The following is a 19,448-nucleotide window of genomic DNA, read 5'->3' as shown; positions in this document are numbered from 1 at the left end:
CAGTTTTAAAAAGGGTCCTGAACCCAATGTGGCTGCAAGAAAAGACTTTTTAAAACCATGATAGCCCAAATGTGCTTGGAACTGCACTGCAGGGGGCGGGGAGGGTTTTGCCCCAGAACCAGGAAGAGTTCTCTGTCACGGTTCCAGGCCCAGTTAGAAATTATTGATTTGCAGTAGAACTGCAAGCTTTCTACTCAGTCCTGTAGAATCCAATAATTGACCAACAGAGAACTTGGCAGGTCTCCTCCAGTGCCAGTCTAAGCAACCACACCTTTTCATGCGCATTACAGTCAAGGTACTTAGACTGTAGACTGGAGGGCTTGGCTATCCCGATCTCATCGGATCTCAGAAGCTAAGCAGGGGAAGCCCTGGTTCATATTTGGATGAATATGAGCCGTTTCCTCGTTAGTATAGTGGTAAGTATCCCCACCGGTCACATGGGAGACCAGGGTTCGATTCCTCGATGGGAAGAAGCAATATATTTTTGAGGAATGATGGTGGCTCAGTGGTTGAGCATCTGCTTGGTAAGCAGAAGGTCCCAGGTTCAATCCCCGGCATCTCTAACTAAAAAGGGTCCAGGCAAATAGGCATGAAAAACCTTACCTTGAGACCCTGGAGAGCCACTGCCAGTCTGAGCAGACAATACTGACTTTGATGGACTGAGGATCTGATTCAGTATAAGGCCATTCCAGCAAGTGCAAGTGGAGGAGTGGGGAATCAAACCCGGTTCTCCCAGATAAGAGTCCGCACACTTAACCACTACACCAAACTGAGTAAAGACTGACCTTCGTGTACCAAGGGTCTGATTCAGTATAAGGCAGCTTCAAGTGTGTTCATGTATGAAACACTGCTTTAGGCTAAGGACTGTGGTTCAGTGGTAGAGCATCTGTTTGGCATCCAAAAGGTCCCAGGTTCAATCCTCAGCATCTCTGTTGTTTTAAACAGGCAGTGGACGATGTGAAAGACGTTTGCCTGAAACCCTGGAGAGCCACTGCCAGTCTGAGTAGACAATACTGACCTGGTTGTGCCAGTGGTCTGATTCAGTAGAAGGCAGCTTCATGTCATGTTCCTGGAAGAGGATTGTGGGACACCAGAATGCAACACTCCACCCCACTCCTGCAAATTGCCCACCCAATCCACTTTGTTCAGATGTTTAGAAGTGATTCAAGAGTAATTGGTATCTAAGAATAAGTAACAGGAGAACTGGGGGCCCCAACCCGCCCACCCCCAAACCTCTGCACATCTGATCTTCCAACTCCCCTCTCTCTCAGCAAATGTAACTTCAGCTGAGCTGTGGCCAAAGGGCTCCTTTATTTTCTCTCTCATTGCATTATCACCAGCAGAAGCCCTGGAGGAGCCCTTCTGTTTAGGTACTTCAGTTGCTTATTCCGGGGCACAGATTTTAGCCAAGAACTGCAGTGCATTTAGTGATGTATTTTAATGAAGATCTGTGCAAGAGTCTCTGCTGGTGTTTAGGCTGGGGGAGGAGGAGATTGGATTTATACCCCGCCCTTCACTACTCGAAGGAGTCTCAGAGCAGTTTGCAATCTCCTTTCCCTTCCCCTCTCCACAACAGACACCCTGTGAGGTAGGTGGGGCTGAGAGGGCTCTAACAGAAACTGCTCTTCAGAGGGACAGTTCTGTGAGAACTTGTGACTGACCCAAGGTCACATCAGCAGGCGAATGTTGAGGAGTGGGGAATCAAACCTGGTTCTCCCAGATAAGAGTCGTAGAATCATAGAGTTGAAAGGGGCTATCTAGTCCAACCCTTGCTCAAAGCAGGATCAGCCTAGCCGGTGTTCTTCCAGCTGCTCGTTAAAGATAGAATAAAGTCCACACACTTAACCTCTACACCAAACTGGAAGGGCAGGTAAGGAGCCCCTTGACCAAATCTTGGTTGTTGAGGGGCTGAGTGAAACCTGTGTTGCTTTCAGGGCTGGCCCTAGAACGTTTAGCGCCCTCGGCAGAAATAATTACTTCTGCTCCCCTCCCCCCATTCTATCCTATAAACCTGTTGTATGTGTGATCTGAAATGTGTATATTGTATGATGTTCTTGCCTGGCTCAGTGGAGTCTGTAGGACTGAGCTTGGGGACTCGGGAACAATGGACAGTCGGATCCAAATCCCTGCTGCCTTGCTCCAATCACGGGCCCCCTGCTGGTTTGAATAGTCCAATGGCATGCTAGTACGGGAACCTTGGGTGTATATATAGTTGGCCCTGTTGGCCCAGTAGGCAGTGTTAGAGTGCAGCCCTATACATGCTGTGCTGAATAAAAAGAGCTGTGATCCCTACCACCTCGCTTCTTCATTGTGTTGAACCCACTATATTATAGTGATGATGAAGCTGAGCGAGCCCAGCAACTGACACCACACCGCACATCGCTGACGATATGGCCGCCACATCAGCAACGGTTCTAGAGTTCAACACTGTCAGCCCCGACTGATGGAAGACATCTGGAGTACTACATTGAGTACCACAAGGTCATTGGGCCCAAGAAGAAGGTGCTGCTACTCAGCTCTTGCAGCATGATCACCCTGGAGCTGGCGCAGGGTCTCATGGCACCCACCGTGCTCAAGGAAGTGTCCTTCGAAGACATTATCTTGGCGCTTATGACCCATTTTGCACTGCAGCTGACAGTCTTGGCCCGCTGCTTCGATTTCTCCAAGCGCTGTCAGTGGCCCAAAAAGCCCTTGGGAAACTATGTTGCCGCCCTGAGCTGGCTGGTGCTCTGCTGCAGCTTTCCCCAGCTAGATGAGGCTCTGAGGGACTGGTTCATCTTCGGCTTGTGGGACATGAAGCTTCGGCGGAATCTGATGGGGAAAGATGACACCGATCTCAAAAAAGGCGATCAAGGAGGTGACAGCATATGAGAAGTCATGGAAGGAGCGATCGGCGGCCACCACAAATCAAGCCGCATCCTCATCATCCGACTCAGATGACTCGGGGGGAGACAACACTCTCAAGCTCCACCACTTGGCCTCGAAGCACCTGCCGCCATGTGTGACCGAGACTGCACCTGCCCACGAATGTGCCAGCTGCGGGGAGCCCCATGAGCGCTGCTCCTGCAAATTCACAGACTCCGTCTGCTGCCAGTACGGGAAGACGGGTCATCTGGCATGAGTCTGCCATTTCAAATCAACTCACCAAACACCGAGGAATGCAACCCAGCACAAAAACAGCCGATGCCACAAGGTTGCCCTCATTGAGGAACTGCACTCCCTCATGGCATCGGCTGGACAGGTATGCCAACTTTCCATGCCTTCCCCAGAAGAACTTAAAACTATTGTTTAATAGAGGGTGCTCCATGTAAAATGGAGATTGACTCAGGATGCAGTTATCTTGGCCTGGACCCTCAGACAACTATGCCTGGGGGGAGGACCCCGGCTGCACCCATCCCCGGTCATCATTCGGGACTTCCAGAAGTGGGAGGTCGGCATTCTAGGGGTCAGGTTTTTCAGGGTGAAATATGGACAGTTCTCCGGAACTCTACCCTTGCTAGTGGTAGTTGGGGACCTTTGAAGCTTATTAGACCAGGCTTGGTTTAATCCCTTGGGGATCTGGGTGACAAGAATCCACCAGACCCCACTAGTATGAATTTCCAGAGCATTTGCAGGGAATTCCCCACAGTCTTTGATGGCACTCTTGGGACCTATACCAGACCCCCCGTGGCATTGCAGCTTAACCCCAATGTACAGCCCATAAGGCTGAAGGCCTGACGCATAGCCTTTGCTCTGAAACCCAAAATTGAGGAGGAGCTAGACCACCTCGTGGCACAAGGGGTTCTAAAGCCGGTCGCCAACGCACGATGGGAGACCCCTATTGTTACCCCAGTGAGGCCCAATGGAAGCGTCAGCATCTGCGCGGACTACAAATGCCTTTCCTGCACTCCCCCCCTCCCTTCCGGAGGGGCAGGAAGTTCTTTAGCCTTCCCCTCATTCCCTCCTCCCTTCTGGAGTTAAACCAGCAACTCTAGGGGGAAAGCCTCCTAGAGGGGCAGGAAGTTCTTTTGGGTTTTTTATTTGAATTAGGCGGGAAAAGGGCAGTCCACAGCTGGCCCTCAAAGAGACAGGTTGTGAGTCTGTGGGCTCCTGACTGTGGGAGAGGCCTACTCAAGAGGAGGAGGACCCCAGGCAGTCAGACCGAGTAAGTAATTCACAAGGTAGACCAAGTTTACACCAGGGACGAGAGGATGCGTTTAAATCGACCTTTTGTTTGCCCTTCTTGTTGCTACACTTTTACATGTAACTGTTTTTTGTTTTTGTTTTTTTTATTCTCTTCTTATTAAACATTTTGTTCTGTTTTGAATGCTGGCAGTCAAACTCTGTACCACATAGATCCCGACCGCTTAGACCACGCTGCTTTATAAAGGGGGCCCCGGGGAAGGGGGAAGGCATGCAGTTGGATAAGGTGCCAATCCTCCAGGGGTTCCCCGAAGAAGTGCTGGGGTCTCTGTGATACCCAAGTATGGGGTGGCAGAGGACCTTGAGGCCTGGCCTCATAGCTGGAGAGGAGGATTGGGAGTCCTGTTCCTCTCAATCTGAACCCCTAGACTGAGCAGGTGGTGGCAGCGAGCCCAAGTGGCCGGAGGAGAAATAGCTCCCTCCAAGAGTTGGCGATTCAACAGGGAGTTGACGGGACCGGGTCTGAAGGCAGAATCGGGCCGGTTCCGTCACAGACTCCATCTTGTGTTTGCTTTCATTTAGGTTGTTTAGTTTAGTTAAAATGGCCACCCAGCCTGGAAAGTAGGGCAAAACTTCAGGGTAGGTCTACAAATCCCAGATGCTTCTATTGTCAAAAAGTGTGGGAAAGCCATCGGGCGGAGTCAGAAGATATAAATGCTCCAGCCAGCCTGGGAAGGGGGAGTCATCCTGCAACCCTCAGAGAGGCCAGGAGGCTCTTGCTCCAGATTGCCCACAGGCAGAGAGAGGCCTTGGGAATCAGGGAAGCCAGCAGTGGAAAGGGATTCTCAGAGGAATCCAGGACTATATGTAGAAGGCAGGAGGCCAGGCTGCAGGTTGGTAACTGAACCTCATCCCAAGGGAAAATAAGTATAGGGATCAGTTCAGGGACAGAGGAGCTGCATTTTGTCATTTTATTTGTGCCTGGTGTTGTTTTTCTTTCTGGGTTTGATTTAAAGTGCCTTTTTTAAAGTGTTTAAAATCTTGTTACTTGTAAATAGTCAATAAAATATTTGTTCTTTGTTTAAAACCTCAGTCTGGTGCTCTGACCACGAAGTCTCCCCCGCTCTTCCCACTACCAGTGCCTTAAGAAGGGTCCTGGGAGGGGAAAAGCCCAAAAATGTGCATATGCCAACCCTCCAGGAGAAACCCAAAGTTATGGGTTTTCATCACCAATTACAAGGTCACCCAATTTGGCACCCCCACCCACCCAGTGCTCTAGGTGACTGCCTAGTGGCAGGTCAGCCCTGGTTGCTATCCTTTCAGCCTGTGCTCAAAATTACAGTTAATTATCTGATGAAATGAGCTGTGACTCTGGAAAGGTTGTGTGGTCTTTTTAAAATTAATAGCCAGCGAAAGGTTATACACCAAATATACAAACTTTGTTCTCTGTCTTGAACATGCAAATAATACCTATCAGCCAAGTGTGATCGTCTGTACTGTTCAGCTTCCAAAGGTGGTTTGGAAGGATTCAAATCAAGCTCAAATTTGCTCAGTAATGTTGGGCCAGTCAGTTTCTTTCTTTCTTTCTTTCTTTCTTTCTTTCTTTCTTTCTTTCTTTCTTTCTTTCTTTCTTTCTTTCTTTCTTTCTTTCTTTCTTTCTTTCTTTCTTTCTTTCTCTCTCTCTCTCTCTCTCTCTCTCTCTCTCTCTCTGCAGGGCCAGTGTTATGTATGTGGACTCAAGGGAAGACTTTGGGTGTTCCTGCCTGGCTCATTGGAGCCATGCAGACTGAGCTTGGGGACTAGAGAACAAAGGGCTGCAGGATCCAAATCTCTGCAGCCCTAGACCAATCACAAGTCCCACCGGTTTGAATGACCCAATAACGTGCTTGTGCAGGAACCCAGAGATGTACATAAGTTTGACCCATTGGCCCCCAGCCCCAGTCTTGTAATGTCACGTCTATTAAAGAGCTTGTTATCACTCAAGTGGCGACTCCTCCATGCATAGAACCTACGATATAATAGCCAGGAAGGCAAATTTGATTGGCTTTGCAGATTTTTAAAAATGCTGTTTTGGCAGCAGCTGCCACCACAGGAAAAAGATCTTCACTGTATGACTGAAGGGAAGCTGTGGTAGCCATTTTGCAGGTGACTCCACTTCCTATAGCAGCCATTTTGTGTCTAAGCCCACCACAATGAGTCCAAATTCCTAAAGTGCACACAGGTTCAACAAGCTGAGAACCCCGGAGACATGGGGGCTAACATGTCTAGGGTTGCCAGCCCCACCCCCGACCAACGGAGGGGGATGGGGGGTAGAATAGCCAGATCCAGGTTGGGAAACGCCTGGGGATTTGGAGATGGAGCTTGGAGAGGACCTCAGTGGGGTACAAGGCCACAGAGTCCACCCTCCAAAACTCTCATTTACTCCAGGGAACTGATCTCTAATCTGTTGATCTGCTCTAATTCTCAGGGATCCCCAGATCCCACCTGGAGGCTGCCACCCCTAGGACTGTCCCAAGTTCATTGAGATCAAAAGGATCATAAGTAATTTTTGACTTACATAATTATTTGGAAACCTATGCCCACTTCCAAAAAACCAAAAACACCCCATCTTTTTGTACCTCTGGGAACAAATCCTGCCTGCAGTGTTACAAGGAGTACATTTCATCATCTTTTCCTGTTTAAAAACAATTGAAAGGCATTTTTAGAGAACTGGCCACGTTTCTATTTTTTTTTCTTTTTTGGCTTTCTGAATAATTTGAAAAACCTCAGTATGTGAGATGAATTTAATGGCATGCCTGGGGAAAGAATGAAGGGAAATGCTGTTTTGAAAAAGGAAAGCTTGAGAATGCACAGTAGAAAACTCTATTAAGCCATCAGCCATAACTGTGGAAGATGGATGGATGTGTTTTCCATATGCGGGCAGGTTGTTAACTGCTGGCAGTTACAGGATTTTAGAAATGGAGATTGTAAACTCCAGAGTGGGGTGGAGTGAAGGAGAATGGAGCTTGTAAGTAAACTGTGGTGTGCCTTTCTGAAAAGCTGGTGAGGCTTTGGAGGCAAGATTTTGGAGGATCTTAATGAGGCAGCATCTGCCCCAAGGAGCATATATAACCCCCGAATTGCTCATATCCCAATGAAACATGCATGTAATACTGCAATGCAAGGGTGGCCAAACTGTGGCTTGGGAGCCCCATGTGGCTCTTTCACACATATTATGTGGCCGTTGGCCAGCTTGGAGAAGGCATTTCTCTCTTTAAATAACTTTGCCAAGCCAGCCAGTGGAAAATGCATTTAAAGTTGCTTTCTTTCCACCTCTTCCCCTTCCTCATCTTCCTTCCTTCCTGTCTTGAGGCTTTCAAACATCTAACCTACCTCAGAGGGCTGTTATGAGAGAAAAGTAGAGCGGAAGATTACATCACAAGTTGCTTTGGGAAAAAGGTGGAGTAGAAATGAATTGATTAAATAACCAAATGTGTGCAAATCATTGGTGATTAACGTCGTTTAATTTTTTCCCCATCATTCTTCTAAGGAGCTCAGAGTAGGAGACACAGTTTTCCTTTCCCCATTTTATCCTCACGACAACCCTTTGTGGTGGATGATGTTGGAAGAAAGTGCCTGTCCCTGGTGGTTACAGAGCTGAGTGAAAATCTGAACCCAGGTTCTTCTTAATCCACATGAACCACTGCTCAACAAGTGTGGTGTCCTCCTGCAGAATCATCCAACCCAAATCATCCCCAATCTAGACAAAAGGACTGTTAATTGATGTGTGTAGCTAAAATTAAATGTAAAAAAACCAGACTGGATTCTAGAGCAGGAAAACATCTGTACAGGAGTCTTTAAATCTAAGCAGTGTGCAAAGATAATAATCCATACTTGAAACCCATTCTGTATCAACACGGCAGAGGCAAGGAAAAACTAGATGGCGTGCAGCGGTTTTCACAATGTTTCCAAGCTGACAGAAGTGATCAATTAGCATAGGCCTGGAACATCAAGGCTTGGAGAGAAACTTACAAAATCCCAAGTGCATACATGGACAGGCCAGTCCAAGATGATCTTAAAGCTCCCTGGCCACTGTTTAAAAGGTTTGGTTTTCATTAAACTTAACAGCCTTTTTTCCCAACGTTCTGGCATTACAGAGAGGTTTCAACTTTGACCACAGTTCTCTCCATCTCCTGGAAGGAGAGCAAAATACATTGTTTTCATTCACTTCAAACATCCAAGAAGAGATAAACATGGAAATGAAGACTGCTGGGTTGGGAGCCAAAGAACAACCAAGTTGTAGCTTTCAAATGGCTGTTTTCCATTCTTAGAGGAAAGTCACAATTTATTTTATAGTATTTTATAAAGCAAGTATAAGCAGTGTGTACATAAACCATGAAGTTATGTGGAATGGTTCAGAGTTCCTGTAATGTGGTCCGTCATGCCTAGTGGTCCAATCCCAGTTTTGGTAAACTTAGGAAAATGTCATTCTGTTGAAGGGCATCATTAGGAACAGAATATGGGGAGAGGGTATATTATTATTATTACCTTTAATTCAGTGAAACCAATGAGGCTTGCCAGCCATCAAGTTTTTTATTGGTCTGACATATCAATACTATGTCAGATAACCCATCTTGGGTCTTGAAAATTTAGGAAAACAGATTCCATGTTAACATAAAAGAAGCCATGTGGGATCAGGCCACTGGCCCATCCAGTCCGACACTCTGTGTCACACAGTTGACAAAACCCAGATACCATCAGGAAACGCACCAGCAGGGCCAGATCTTCAGAAGCCCTCCCACTGTTGTCCCCCAAACACCAAGAATTCAGAGCATCATTGCTCCAGGCATAGTAGTACATCTATAGCATGGGTGACCAGCATATTATACACATATTGTATGGCTCTTGGAGGTTGAGGTTTACTCTTGAGCAAGTGTGCATAGCATTGGGATCTCAGTCAGCCTCTGAGTGCCGTGTGTGAAGGTGGGAAGGAGGCTGTGTGTGAAGCGGGGAAGGAGGAGGAAGTAGGCAGGCTTGCAAACTCTTCTCCACCACAGAGGTTACCCAGACACCTAGAATGGGGAAAGAGATTCCATATTAACAAGAGCCCAGGGAGAAAAGTGAGCACATAAGGGCTGCGCCACCAAGTCAAGTGTTAAGAGTTGTAATAAAAATGTGTGTGTGGTTCATGTCTTGTGGCTCTCAGACATTTGATGTTTATTCTTTGTGGCTCTTACATTAAGCACATTTGGCCACCTTGTAGCTAACAGCCATTCATGGAGCTTTGCTCCATGTTTATCTACGCCCCTCCTGAAGCTGTCTGTGCTTCTAACTGCCACTACTTCCTGTAGTAGTGATTCCACATGTTAATTACTTTCTGGGTGAAGGAGGATCTCTTCTAGCGTTACTGCTCATTAATTTCATTGAGTGCCCACAAGTTCTTGTAGTGTGAGAAAGGAAGATAAATACTTCTTTCTCTACTTTCTCTATTCCATGCATAATTTTGGTAAACATCTGTCATGTCACCCCCTCAGCTAAAAAGCCTTATCTTCAACATATTTTCATTATTTTAGTTGCCCTTTTCTGCACCTCTTCCAATGCTACCTTTTTTGAGGTGCGATGACCAGAGTTGTACACAGTGTTCGAAATAAGGCCACATAATAGATTTATACACAACGGATAGATTTATTATAATACTGGGTGATTTGTTTTCAATCCCCTTCTCAATAATCCTCAGCATAGCATTTGCCTTTTTTATTGCAGTCACACACCGTTGACATCTTATTGAGTCGTCTACTAGGTCTCCAAGATCTCTCTCCAGTCTCTCATGTTGCTGGAAGATTTCTCTAGCCTTTGCCCCATCATGACCCACCTATTACCTGACCCAACCCACTGGTCAGTAGATTTTAAATGTAATGTGTCAGCTTTCCTTGAGGATCCGACTATGAAACTTGGGGAACTGGAACAATGTATCCCCCAGAACAAGGGACCAGTCAAACAGAGCTTTTTTTTTTTTTTTCATAGGGTTGCCAAGTCCAATTCAAGAAATATCTGGGGACTTTTGGGGCTGAGCAGGAGACTTTGGGGATGGAGCCAGGAACAAGGGTGTGACAAGCATAACTGAACTCCAAGGGAGTTCTGGCCATCACATTTTTAGGGACAGCACACCTTTTTAAATGCCTTTCTTCAATAGGAAATAATGAAGGATAGGGGCACCATCTTTTGGGACTCATAGAATTGGACCCCCTGGTCCAATCGTTTTGAAACTTGGGGGGTATTTTGGGGAGAGGCACTAGATGCTATACTGAAAATTTGGTCCCTCTACCTCAAAACATAACCCCCCAGAGCCCCCAATACCCATTTATCAATTCCCCATTATTCCCTATGGGAATCGTTCTCCATAGGGAATAATAGAGTGCCCATTAGACTTTCCCCTCCCCCCCACGCTTTCTAAAGTGGGGGGAGGGCCTCCAAACCAGGGAATCCCCTGCCCCCTCCATCTCTCTCACACACAAATACTTACTGGGTCTTGTTCCTGCAGAACTTTACTTGATCTGAAAAAAAAAGCAAAACAAAGGGGGGGGGCTGTTCTCCGACGCCCTTCCTATTTCCTGCTTCCTGCTCAGCCTTAAAGGCACATATTTTAAAAACGGACCTGCAGGAGCTCTAAAACTGCATGGTGATTGTGGGGGGGGCAGGGCTTCCCCCCTGCCGTCCAGCTGGCTGGGGGCGGGGAGAAGACTGTAAAAACGGGGGATCCCCTGCTGGGACCTGGGGATTGGGAAGCCTATTTTTTCAAGATGATCTCCAGTTTCTCCGTACTGTCCACTTTCTCTTGTTGGTGTTCCTCTCTCAGTTATTCCCACAAATCAAACCAGAGAAATATATACACACTGGAAAAACAAAACAGCCTACTTCTGGTCTCTAACAGGTTTGAACTTCTTCCCTTGAAAACCCCAAGGAGAAGACTGAACTGCTGAAACTTCAGGTGAAGCCCAGAGCTGGTAACTGACCTCTTAAGAGCTCCGAGAGAGATGTACAGGAGTTATGGGAAAGGGAAAGGTTATAGAGTTACACTTCCAGAGCTCTGCCAGGTCCCCCCATTCACCAGTGGTGCAGGAGGGGTAAGATTGCCAGATCCTGCTGGGAAATTCCTGAAAATTAAGTTTTATTCAAGGTATGAGCTTTCGTGTGCATGCACACTTCTTCAGATATAATTACATGCCAAAAATGCCCCATGATCATTTCCATTGGAAGTAAGGTCTTTTTTCATTTCAAACAATTTTATTAGTAACATATGGTAATAAATTTCAATTTCTTACATCATTAATAATTACTTTTTTTATCTATCCCATATATTACTTTCTACCCACCCCTCCCCTCGTTACTTGACCCCCGCCGGTGTTATATACTTAAAATCTTAATATTAAAGGTACCCTTAATTAATAAGAACCAAAATTAATATCCTCCTCTCTCTTGTACTTAGTCATTATCAAAAATTGTCCAATGTCCTTTTATTTTCCACTCTTTTTCTACGAATCTTCTGAACTTTTTCCACTCCATCTTAAATATTTCTAAACCATAGTCTCTTAAGGTTCTTGTTAACTTGTCCATTTCACTCCATGTCATAACTTTTACAATCCAATCCCATTTCTCTGGTATTTTTTTCTTGCTTCCACAACTGCGCATACAATGTCCTAGCAGCTGAGAGCAAGTACCAAATTAAAGTTCTATTTTCTTTTGGAAATTTTTCCATTTGTAATCCCAACAGAAAAGTTTCTGCAACTTTGTTAAATTTGTATCCCAAGATCTTAGAAATCTCTTGTTGAATCATCTGCCACAAGTCCACCACATATCGTAGAAAGAACCTTCATGTTTTTTACATTTCCAACATCTATCTGGCATCTTATTGTTCATCTTTGCCAACTTTTTAGGAGTCATATACCATCTGTACATCATCTTAAAACAATTTTCTTTAATACTCTGACATGTTGAGAGTTTCATAGAGTTCTTCCACAAATATTCCCATGTGTCCATCTGTATTTCTTTATTTACATTAATTGCCCACTTAATCATTTGAGATGTCACTACTTCATCTTCTGTAGACCATTTTAAAAGTAATTTATAGATTTTCGAAATTAATTTTTCATTATCTCCAAGCAGAACTTTTTACATTTGTTTGTTCTCATCTTATTCCTTTAGTTTTAACATCGCTTTCCACCAAACTTTTTATTTGTTGCATTTGAAACCAATCATATTTATTATTCAACTCTTCAGCAGTTTTCAATTCTATTTTACCGCTTTGTAATTTTAGTAATTGATTATATGACATCCCTTTTTCCTCTCCTGTCTCAGCTGTTATTCTTATTACTTCTGCTGGCACTATCCATAGTGGTTTTCTCTCATCGCCATATTACTTGTACTTCATCCAAATATTTAGTAGATTATTTCTTATATAATGGTGAGAAAAAAAACCATCCAGCTTTTTCTTTCCATAGTACATATAAGCGTGTCAGCCGAATTTATTTCCATGACCTTCCAACGTTAAAAGTTTTTTATTCAACAGCGTCACCCAATCTTTAATCCACACTAGACAAACTGCTTCATGATATAATCTTAAATCTGGTAGTTGGAATCCTCCTCTTTCTTTAGCATCTGTTAAAACTTTCACTTTAATCCTTGGTTTTTTCCCGGCCCATACAAATTCTGAAATCTTTCTTTGCCATTTATTAAATTGTTTACTGTCTTTCACAATCAGAATAGTTTGAAATAAATACAATATTCTCAGCAAAATGTTCATCTTAATTGCAGCTATTCTACCAAGCAGTGACAAATTAAGCTTGTTCCCTTTTATTATATCTTTGTCCATTTTACGCCATAACTTTTTATAATTGTTTTTAAACAGATCAATATTCTTCATTGTTATTTCCACACCCAAATATTTTACCTTAGGGGTAACTTCACATCCCGTTAATCTCTGCAATTCCTTTTGTTTACTTACTTGCATATTTTTACACAAAATTTTTGACTTTTCTTTATTAACATAAAGTCCTGCCAATTCTCCAAAATCTTGTATTTTTGCTAATAACAAAGGTGTTATTAGGGTTTGTAGAATCTTTCGGGTTCAAGTGCCGTGTTCTACTGGAGAAAGTTTTTCTTCCAGACGTTTTATTCTCAGCTGCAGAGAACATCCTCAGTGGCGTTGCAGCCAGAGCAGGCGCTCTGACCTGGCCTCACTCAATGCACAGCAGCCAAGAAGGTCAGAGCGCCTGCTCCGGCTGCAACGCCACTGAGGATGTTCTCCGCAGCTGAGAACGAAACGTCTGAAAGAAAAACTTTCTTCAGTAGAACACGGCACTTGAGCCCAAAAGATTCTACAAACCCTAATGATGTTACCAGCCGTGAAAACCTGAAATCTTTGATAACAAAAGTGTTACTTGTGTAGGATTTTCATTTATAAACATTATATCATCTGCAAATGCTCTATATTTATAGGAGAATCCTTTAATTCTCATTCCTTCAATTTCTTCATCATCTTGTATTTGCATCAATAAGATTTCAAGAGTCATTATAAACAACAATGATGAAAGTGGACAACCTTGCCTTGTACCTTTGCTGATTATCATTTCTTCTGTAAGATCTGCATTTATACATAACCTTGTACGTTGTTCATTATAAATTGCTTTTATCATTCTTATAAAGTTTTTCCCCAACTTTATTTTCTCCATTACTGCAAACATAAAGTCCCAATTCAAATTATCAAAAGTTTTCTCTGCATCCGCAAAGAATAATGCAACTTTCTTCTCTGGATGTCTTTCATAATATTCTACAATATTTACAACAGTTCTAATATTGTCTCTTATTTGCCTTTTAGGGAGAAAACCCGCTTGGTCTTCCTTTATAAAGTTTATTAGATATTGTTTAAGCCATTCTGCTAAGATTCTTGTGTATATCTTATAATCATTGTTTAATAATGAGATTGGTCTATAGTTCTTTACATTAGTGACATCTCTATCTTCCTTTGGAATCAGCAAAATTACTGCTTCCTTCCATGTATTTGGTATTTTCCCATTTATTCTTATCACATTCATTAATTTTTGAAGTTTTGATATTAATTCTTCTTTAAACGTTTTTAAAAAAATTGCCGTAAATCCATCTGGTCCAGGTGCCTTTCCAACTTTCATTGCATTAATCGCTACTTCAATTTCTATTTTTTCAATTGGATCATTCAAAACTTTTTCCATATAATCAGTTAAAGGTGCTATTTTAATCTTCTGCAAATACGCTTCCATCTTGGATTTATATCCCACCCTCCACTCCGAAGAGTCTCAGAGCAGCTCACAATCTCCTTTACCTTCCTCCCCCACAACAAACACCCTGTGAGGTGGGTGGGGCTTCTTTGCTTTAACACCTTTAAATAGTTTAGCATAATATTTAAAAAATTCTCTCTTTATTCCTTCTTGATCTACCATCTCTCTTCCATCAGCCAGAATTTTATTAATAATTTTACTTTCTCTCTTTTTCTTCAATTTCCAGGCCAAATGTTTTCCAGGTTTATTCACTCCCTCGAAAGATTTCTGTTTTAATTTTTGCAAATTCCATTCCAATTCTTTATTTAACAGATGTCTCATTTGTGCTTGCAATATTGTAATCTCCCTTATAATTTTCTTTTTCCCTGGTCTTTTCCTTAATTCACCTTCTTTTTTCTTAATTTCATTTTGAATGTCCAACATCTGTTTATCTTTTGCTTTCTTGTCTTTATTATTCAATGTTATTAATAATCCTCTCATTACTGCCTTGTAGGCATCCCATACCGTCTGAAATTCTATATCCTCTCTGTCATTTACTTGGAAGTACGTTTTGGTTTCATTTTCTAGAGATGTCACTATTTCTTTATTTTGTAGTAAATCTTGATTTAATCTCCACCTTCTTGACTTTTTTGACAGTTTTGTAATCCACATTATTGGGTTATGATCAGCTCCTATTTTAGGTAATATCTCTGTTTTCTTTGTTATAAGTCCCAAATCTTTAGTACCCCACAACATGTCAATTCTAGAGAAAGAGCTATGTCTAGCTGAAAAGAAGGTATAGTCCCGTACTTCAGGATTAAACTTCCTCCATATATCTTCCAAACTCTCCTGTTTAACCAATTCAAAAAAAGACTTTGGCAATTTCTCTTCTTTATCATTTTTTTTCTTCCCAGATCTATCTATCGTATTCTGAATTGTTCCGTTAAAGTCCCCCATCAATAAAATTTGCTCGTAGGTCACTTATCAAGATGTTGTGTAATATTTTTAAAGAAAATGTCTTTAGCACCATTTGGAGCATAAAATCCCAACAACAACTTTTTTTGGCATTCAAAGTAATTTCTACCGCTATATATCTTCCATCTTTATCTTTAAATACCAATTTCAGGTCTAGTTCTTGTTTAATATAAAAGACTACTCCTCTCTTCTTCTGTTCAGCCAATGTAAAAAATTCTAGTTCCAATTGTTTATTCCATACAAATTTATAATCCTTTTGTCTAATATGCACTTCTTGTAAACATACTATATTACAATTTTGTTTTTTTATCCAATGAAATGTTGCTTTTCTTTTTCGTGGTGAATTGAGTTCATTTACATTCCAAGATATCAATTTGTGATCCATCATGGTGCAAATTCTTTATTTTCTTCATAAAATCTATGCAGTTCCTGTGTATTTGTGATTATAATCCTTTTCCCTTGAAGTTCAAAGCTCAAACCTTCAGGTATTATCCATCTATACCTCATTCCATTGTCACGTAGTTTTTCTGTCAATTTTTTATATGCCTTTCTGTCAGCTAGCACTTGTCTTGGCAGTTCTTTCATAATTCTTACTCTACTGCCTCCCACTGTCAATGACTTTTCAAAGTTTTTATTCATGATCTTTCCCACCATTTCTTTTGTCATAAAACTTTTGACCACATCAGAAATTCCTGAAAAATTGAGGATTGAGCCTTGAGATGATAGTGCTGTAAAGTGCTCCGAAGTATCCATAAGCATCCATTTCTCCAGGTTAACTGATCTCTGTAGACAGCAAATGAGCTGTAATTCCAGCGGATCCTCAGATTCTACCTTTAGGCAGACATCCTTACTACTTTTTCGGGGGGGGGGGGTTGTGCTCTCAGTCTTTCTTGGTTTACCCTATCTTTTTTATTGGTTACCCCCCCCCCCTCTCTTTCTTTTGTGGTGTTTTGACCCAGGACTTGTCAAGCCACTGATCTTAGAGCATCTGAGCACCAATTTTTCTAGGAAGAGCTTAGGATAAGTCAATAAATGGATGAGATTCTTCTTCCACTCCATGACGCGCCATGACTAGGAAAACCAGGGTCAACTATGCAAATAGGCTAGCTGGCCACTGTTGGAAGCAGGATGCTAGTCTAGATGGACTTTTGGCAGGGCCTCTTTATATGGTAGACAGCTGGGTGAAGAAAGTTCTGCTCAAGTTGCCAAACTACACATTATGATTTGAAACATGGCGGGTCTGGCAGGGAGATAATACAGCAATATAATATCAAATTGACCACTAGAGGGAGCAAAGCACATGCAGAATGGGCGGGGGGGGACCCTTGAACAACAAGAGGAAAATGAGAATATGGAAGAGAAGAGCCCTTTGACTCTTTACAGCCAGACATCAGGAGTGAGAAAATGGGTTTTCAAAATGTTTGAGGCCCTGATTCAGATCAGCACTGCAGCATGGAAGATACAGGAGAGTCAACTTTCCTCCCCACCACTGTTTCCTGACCTAAAATGGCCCCAGGGAGTGTTATTTGTCCACTAGGGAACTGCATATGTACTGATAAGCTGCACCTGCAACCACCCAGGGGGCCAAATACCATCTGTGACGGAACCGGCCCGATTCTGCCTTCAGACCCGGTCCCGTCAACTCCCTATTGAGTCGCCAACTCCTGGAGGGAGCTATTTCTCCTCCTGCCACTTAGGCTCGCTGCCACCAGCTGCTCAGTCTAGGGGTTCAGATTGAGAGGAACAGGACTCCCAATCCCCCTCTCCCGCTATGAGGCCAGGCCTCAAGGCCCTCTGCCACCCAGTACTTGGGTGTCACAGAGACCACAGCACTTCTTCGGGGAACCCCTGGAGGATTGGCACCTTACCCAACTGCATGCCTTCCCCCCTTCCCCGGGGCCCCCTTCTTAAAGCAGCGTGGTCTAAGGCGGTTGGGGATCTATGTGGTACAGAGCTTGACTGCCAGCATTCCAAACAGTAAAAATATTTAATTAAAAGAGAAAAAGAAAAGAAAAGAAGAACAAAACAAAAACAGCTGCATATAAAAGTTTAGCACAGTACCTGAATTGCAACCAGAGGACAAATAAAGGTGGATTTAAACGCATCTGCTCATCCCTGGTGTAAACTGGCCCTACCTTATGAATGACTGCCTTGGGTTCTTTTCCTCTTGAGTAGGCCTATCCCACAGGCAGGAGCCCCCATGCTCACAACCTCCTCCTTTGAGTGCCAGTTGAGGACTGCCTTTCTTCCTGGTTAACTCAAATGCCAAGAACAAAAGAACTTCCTGCCGCTCTAGGAGGCTTTCCCCCTAGAGTTGCTGGTTTGGCTCTGGAAGGGAGGGGGGGTTGGAGGGAGGCTAGGCCAAAGCCTGCTTAGCAGTTTCATGTTCCCTCCCAACTAAGATGGTGTTTCTCCACACCATCATCTTGGAGCCTTTGGGTTGGGAAAATGAGATGGAAATCTCTTGGAATTGCAGTTTATATCCATACAACTAAGATAATTGCCCCTGGATAAAATGGCTGCTTTGGAGGGTGGGCTTTATGGCATTATACCCTGCTGAAGCCCCTCCCCCCCAAAAAACCTCCCCTCCCCAAAATCTCCAGGTATTTTCCCACCCAGAGCTGGCCACCCTGCCTAACTTCTCTGCTGCATCACATCTGAATCAGGTCACCCCACACTTGGCAACCAGCTCCCCTCAACACACACTGCTAACACGTGACTAGCCATCTCAAAGTCAGGGGTTCACAAACCCTACACATTACATTACAACTTATATTGTATCATTTAAGATACATCCCTTAGGACCGCCTTTCCCTGCATATGTCCCAGCGAGCACTTCGGTCTGGGTCTCAAAACCTGTTGACAGTCCCCAGCATCAGAGAAGCGAAGTTCAAATCAATAAGAGCCAGGGTCTTTTCCATTGCTGCCCCTAGCTGGTGGAATGAGCTGCCGGAAGAGATCAGGGCCCTGCGAGAGCTTCCACAGTTCCACAGGGCCTGCAAAACGGCAATCTTCCGCCATGCATTTTTATAATGATAACGTCTGCAGCAGAGGGATTGACCCATAGAAACATCACCGATGGTCTACCGCTTTATGTTATCGCGATCCTAGGAGCTCTTAGAATGGCTAGCCACCATTCAGATCGCTGTCTGAAACCTTGATGCCAGTATAAGTAGATGTTTTTAAAAATTGTTTTTATGTTTTATGTTTTTATTGTTGTTTTATTTTATTTGGTCACACAATGTGTGTGACCTCAGATTTGTGAGCCGCCCTGAGCCTGCCTTGACGGGGAGGGCAGCATATAAATCAAATCAATAAGAGAAGAATAGATGGAAGTTCTTAGGCAAGGGACTGCCAGTCAAACAAGGCAAAGTGATTATGGGACTCCCATCAAGTTGTTGTAACACCGAGGTCAACTGAAGGAGGGTCAAGGGCTGCACCAAGTCCTGCAAAAGTCACAAGGGCCTAAAACCAAGGGAGGCCTGTAAAGAAGCTATTTATATTCCCTGCTGCAGTCTCTTGTTGCAGTTGTAAAATGATACCAGGAGATATTAATGACAAGCATGTGGGGCTTGCTGCTGAACAAATCTTACTGTAAAAAAAAATCCTAATATCCAGTTGGTACCTTCCCACCCATAATTTAAACATTATTGTGAGTCCTATCCTCTGCTGCCAATAGGAATGCCTGGCATTCTCTAAGGCCTTTCAAATACTTCAAGAGCACAATCATGGCTGGGTACAGATGGGCAGCTTCAGGTGCACTGGAGGTGTCCCAAATTGGGCTGGTTCAAAATGGAGCCGATTATTCCCAGTCAGATGCTCCCATGCATGTCCCCTGCTGGGGGCACTTTGGCACAGTCAAATGGCTGTTATGCACCGTCCCCTTAGGGCAGTTCAGGTTTCTTTTTACCCATTCATTATAGTGGTCACTAATAAAAAAAAACTGATAATGTTTTCTTTTTTTTTAAGTCCGGAAGTGGTTTGGAGTGCTTGGCGGGTTCACACCACTAATCCACCTCACTTGCTCAGTCCCATGTTCATACGCCAGGAAAGATGGATGGCATGCAGCAGAAGAATTTGCTA

The sequence above is a fragment of the Heteronotia binoei genome, chromosome 6 (assembly GCF_032191835.1).
Source record: "Heteronotia binoei isolate CCM8104 ecotype False Entrance Well chromosome 6, APGP_CSIRO_Hbin_v1, whole genome shotgun sequence".
NCBI classification, from domain to species: domain Eukaryota; kingdom Metazoa; phylum Chordata; class Lepidosauria; order Squamata; family Gekkonidae; genus Heteronotia; species Heteronotia binoei.
Note: the sequence above shows the minus strand (reverse complement) of the source record.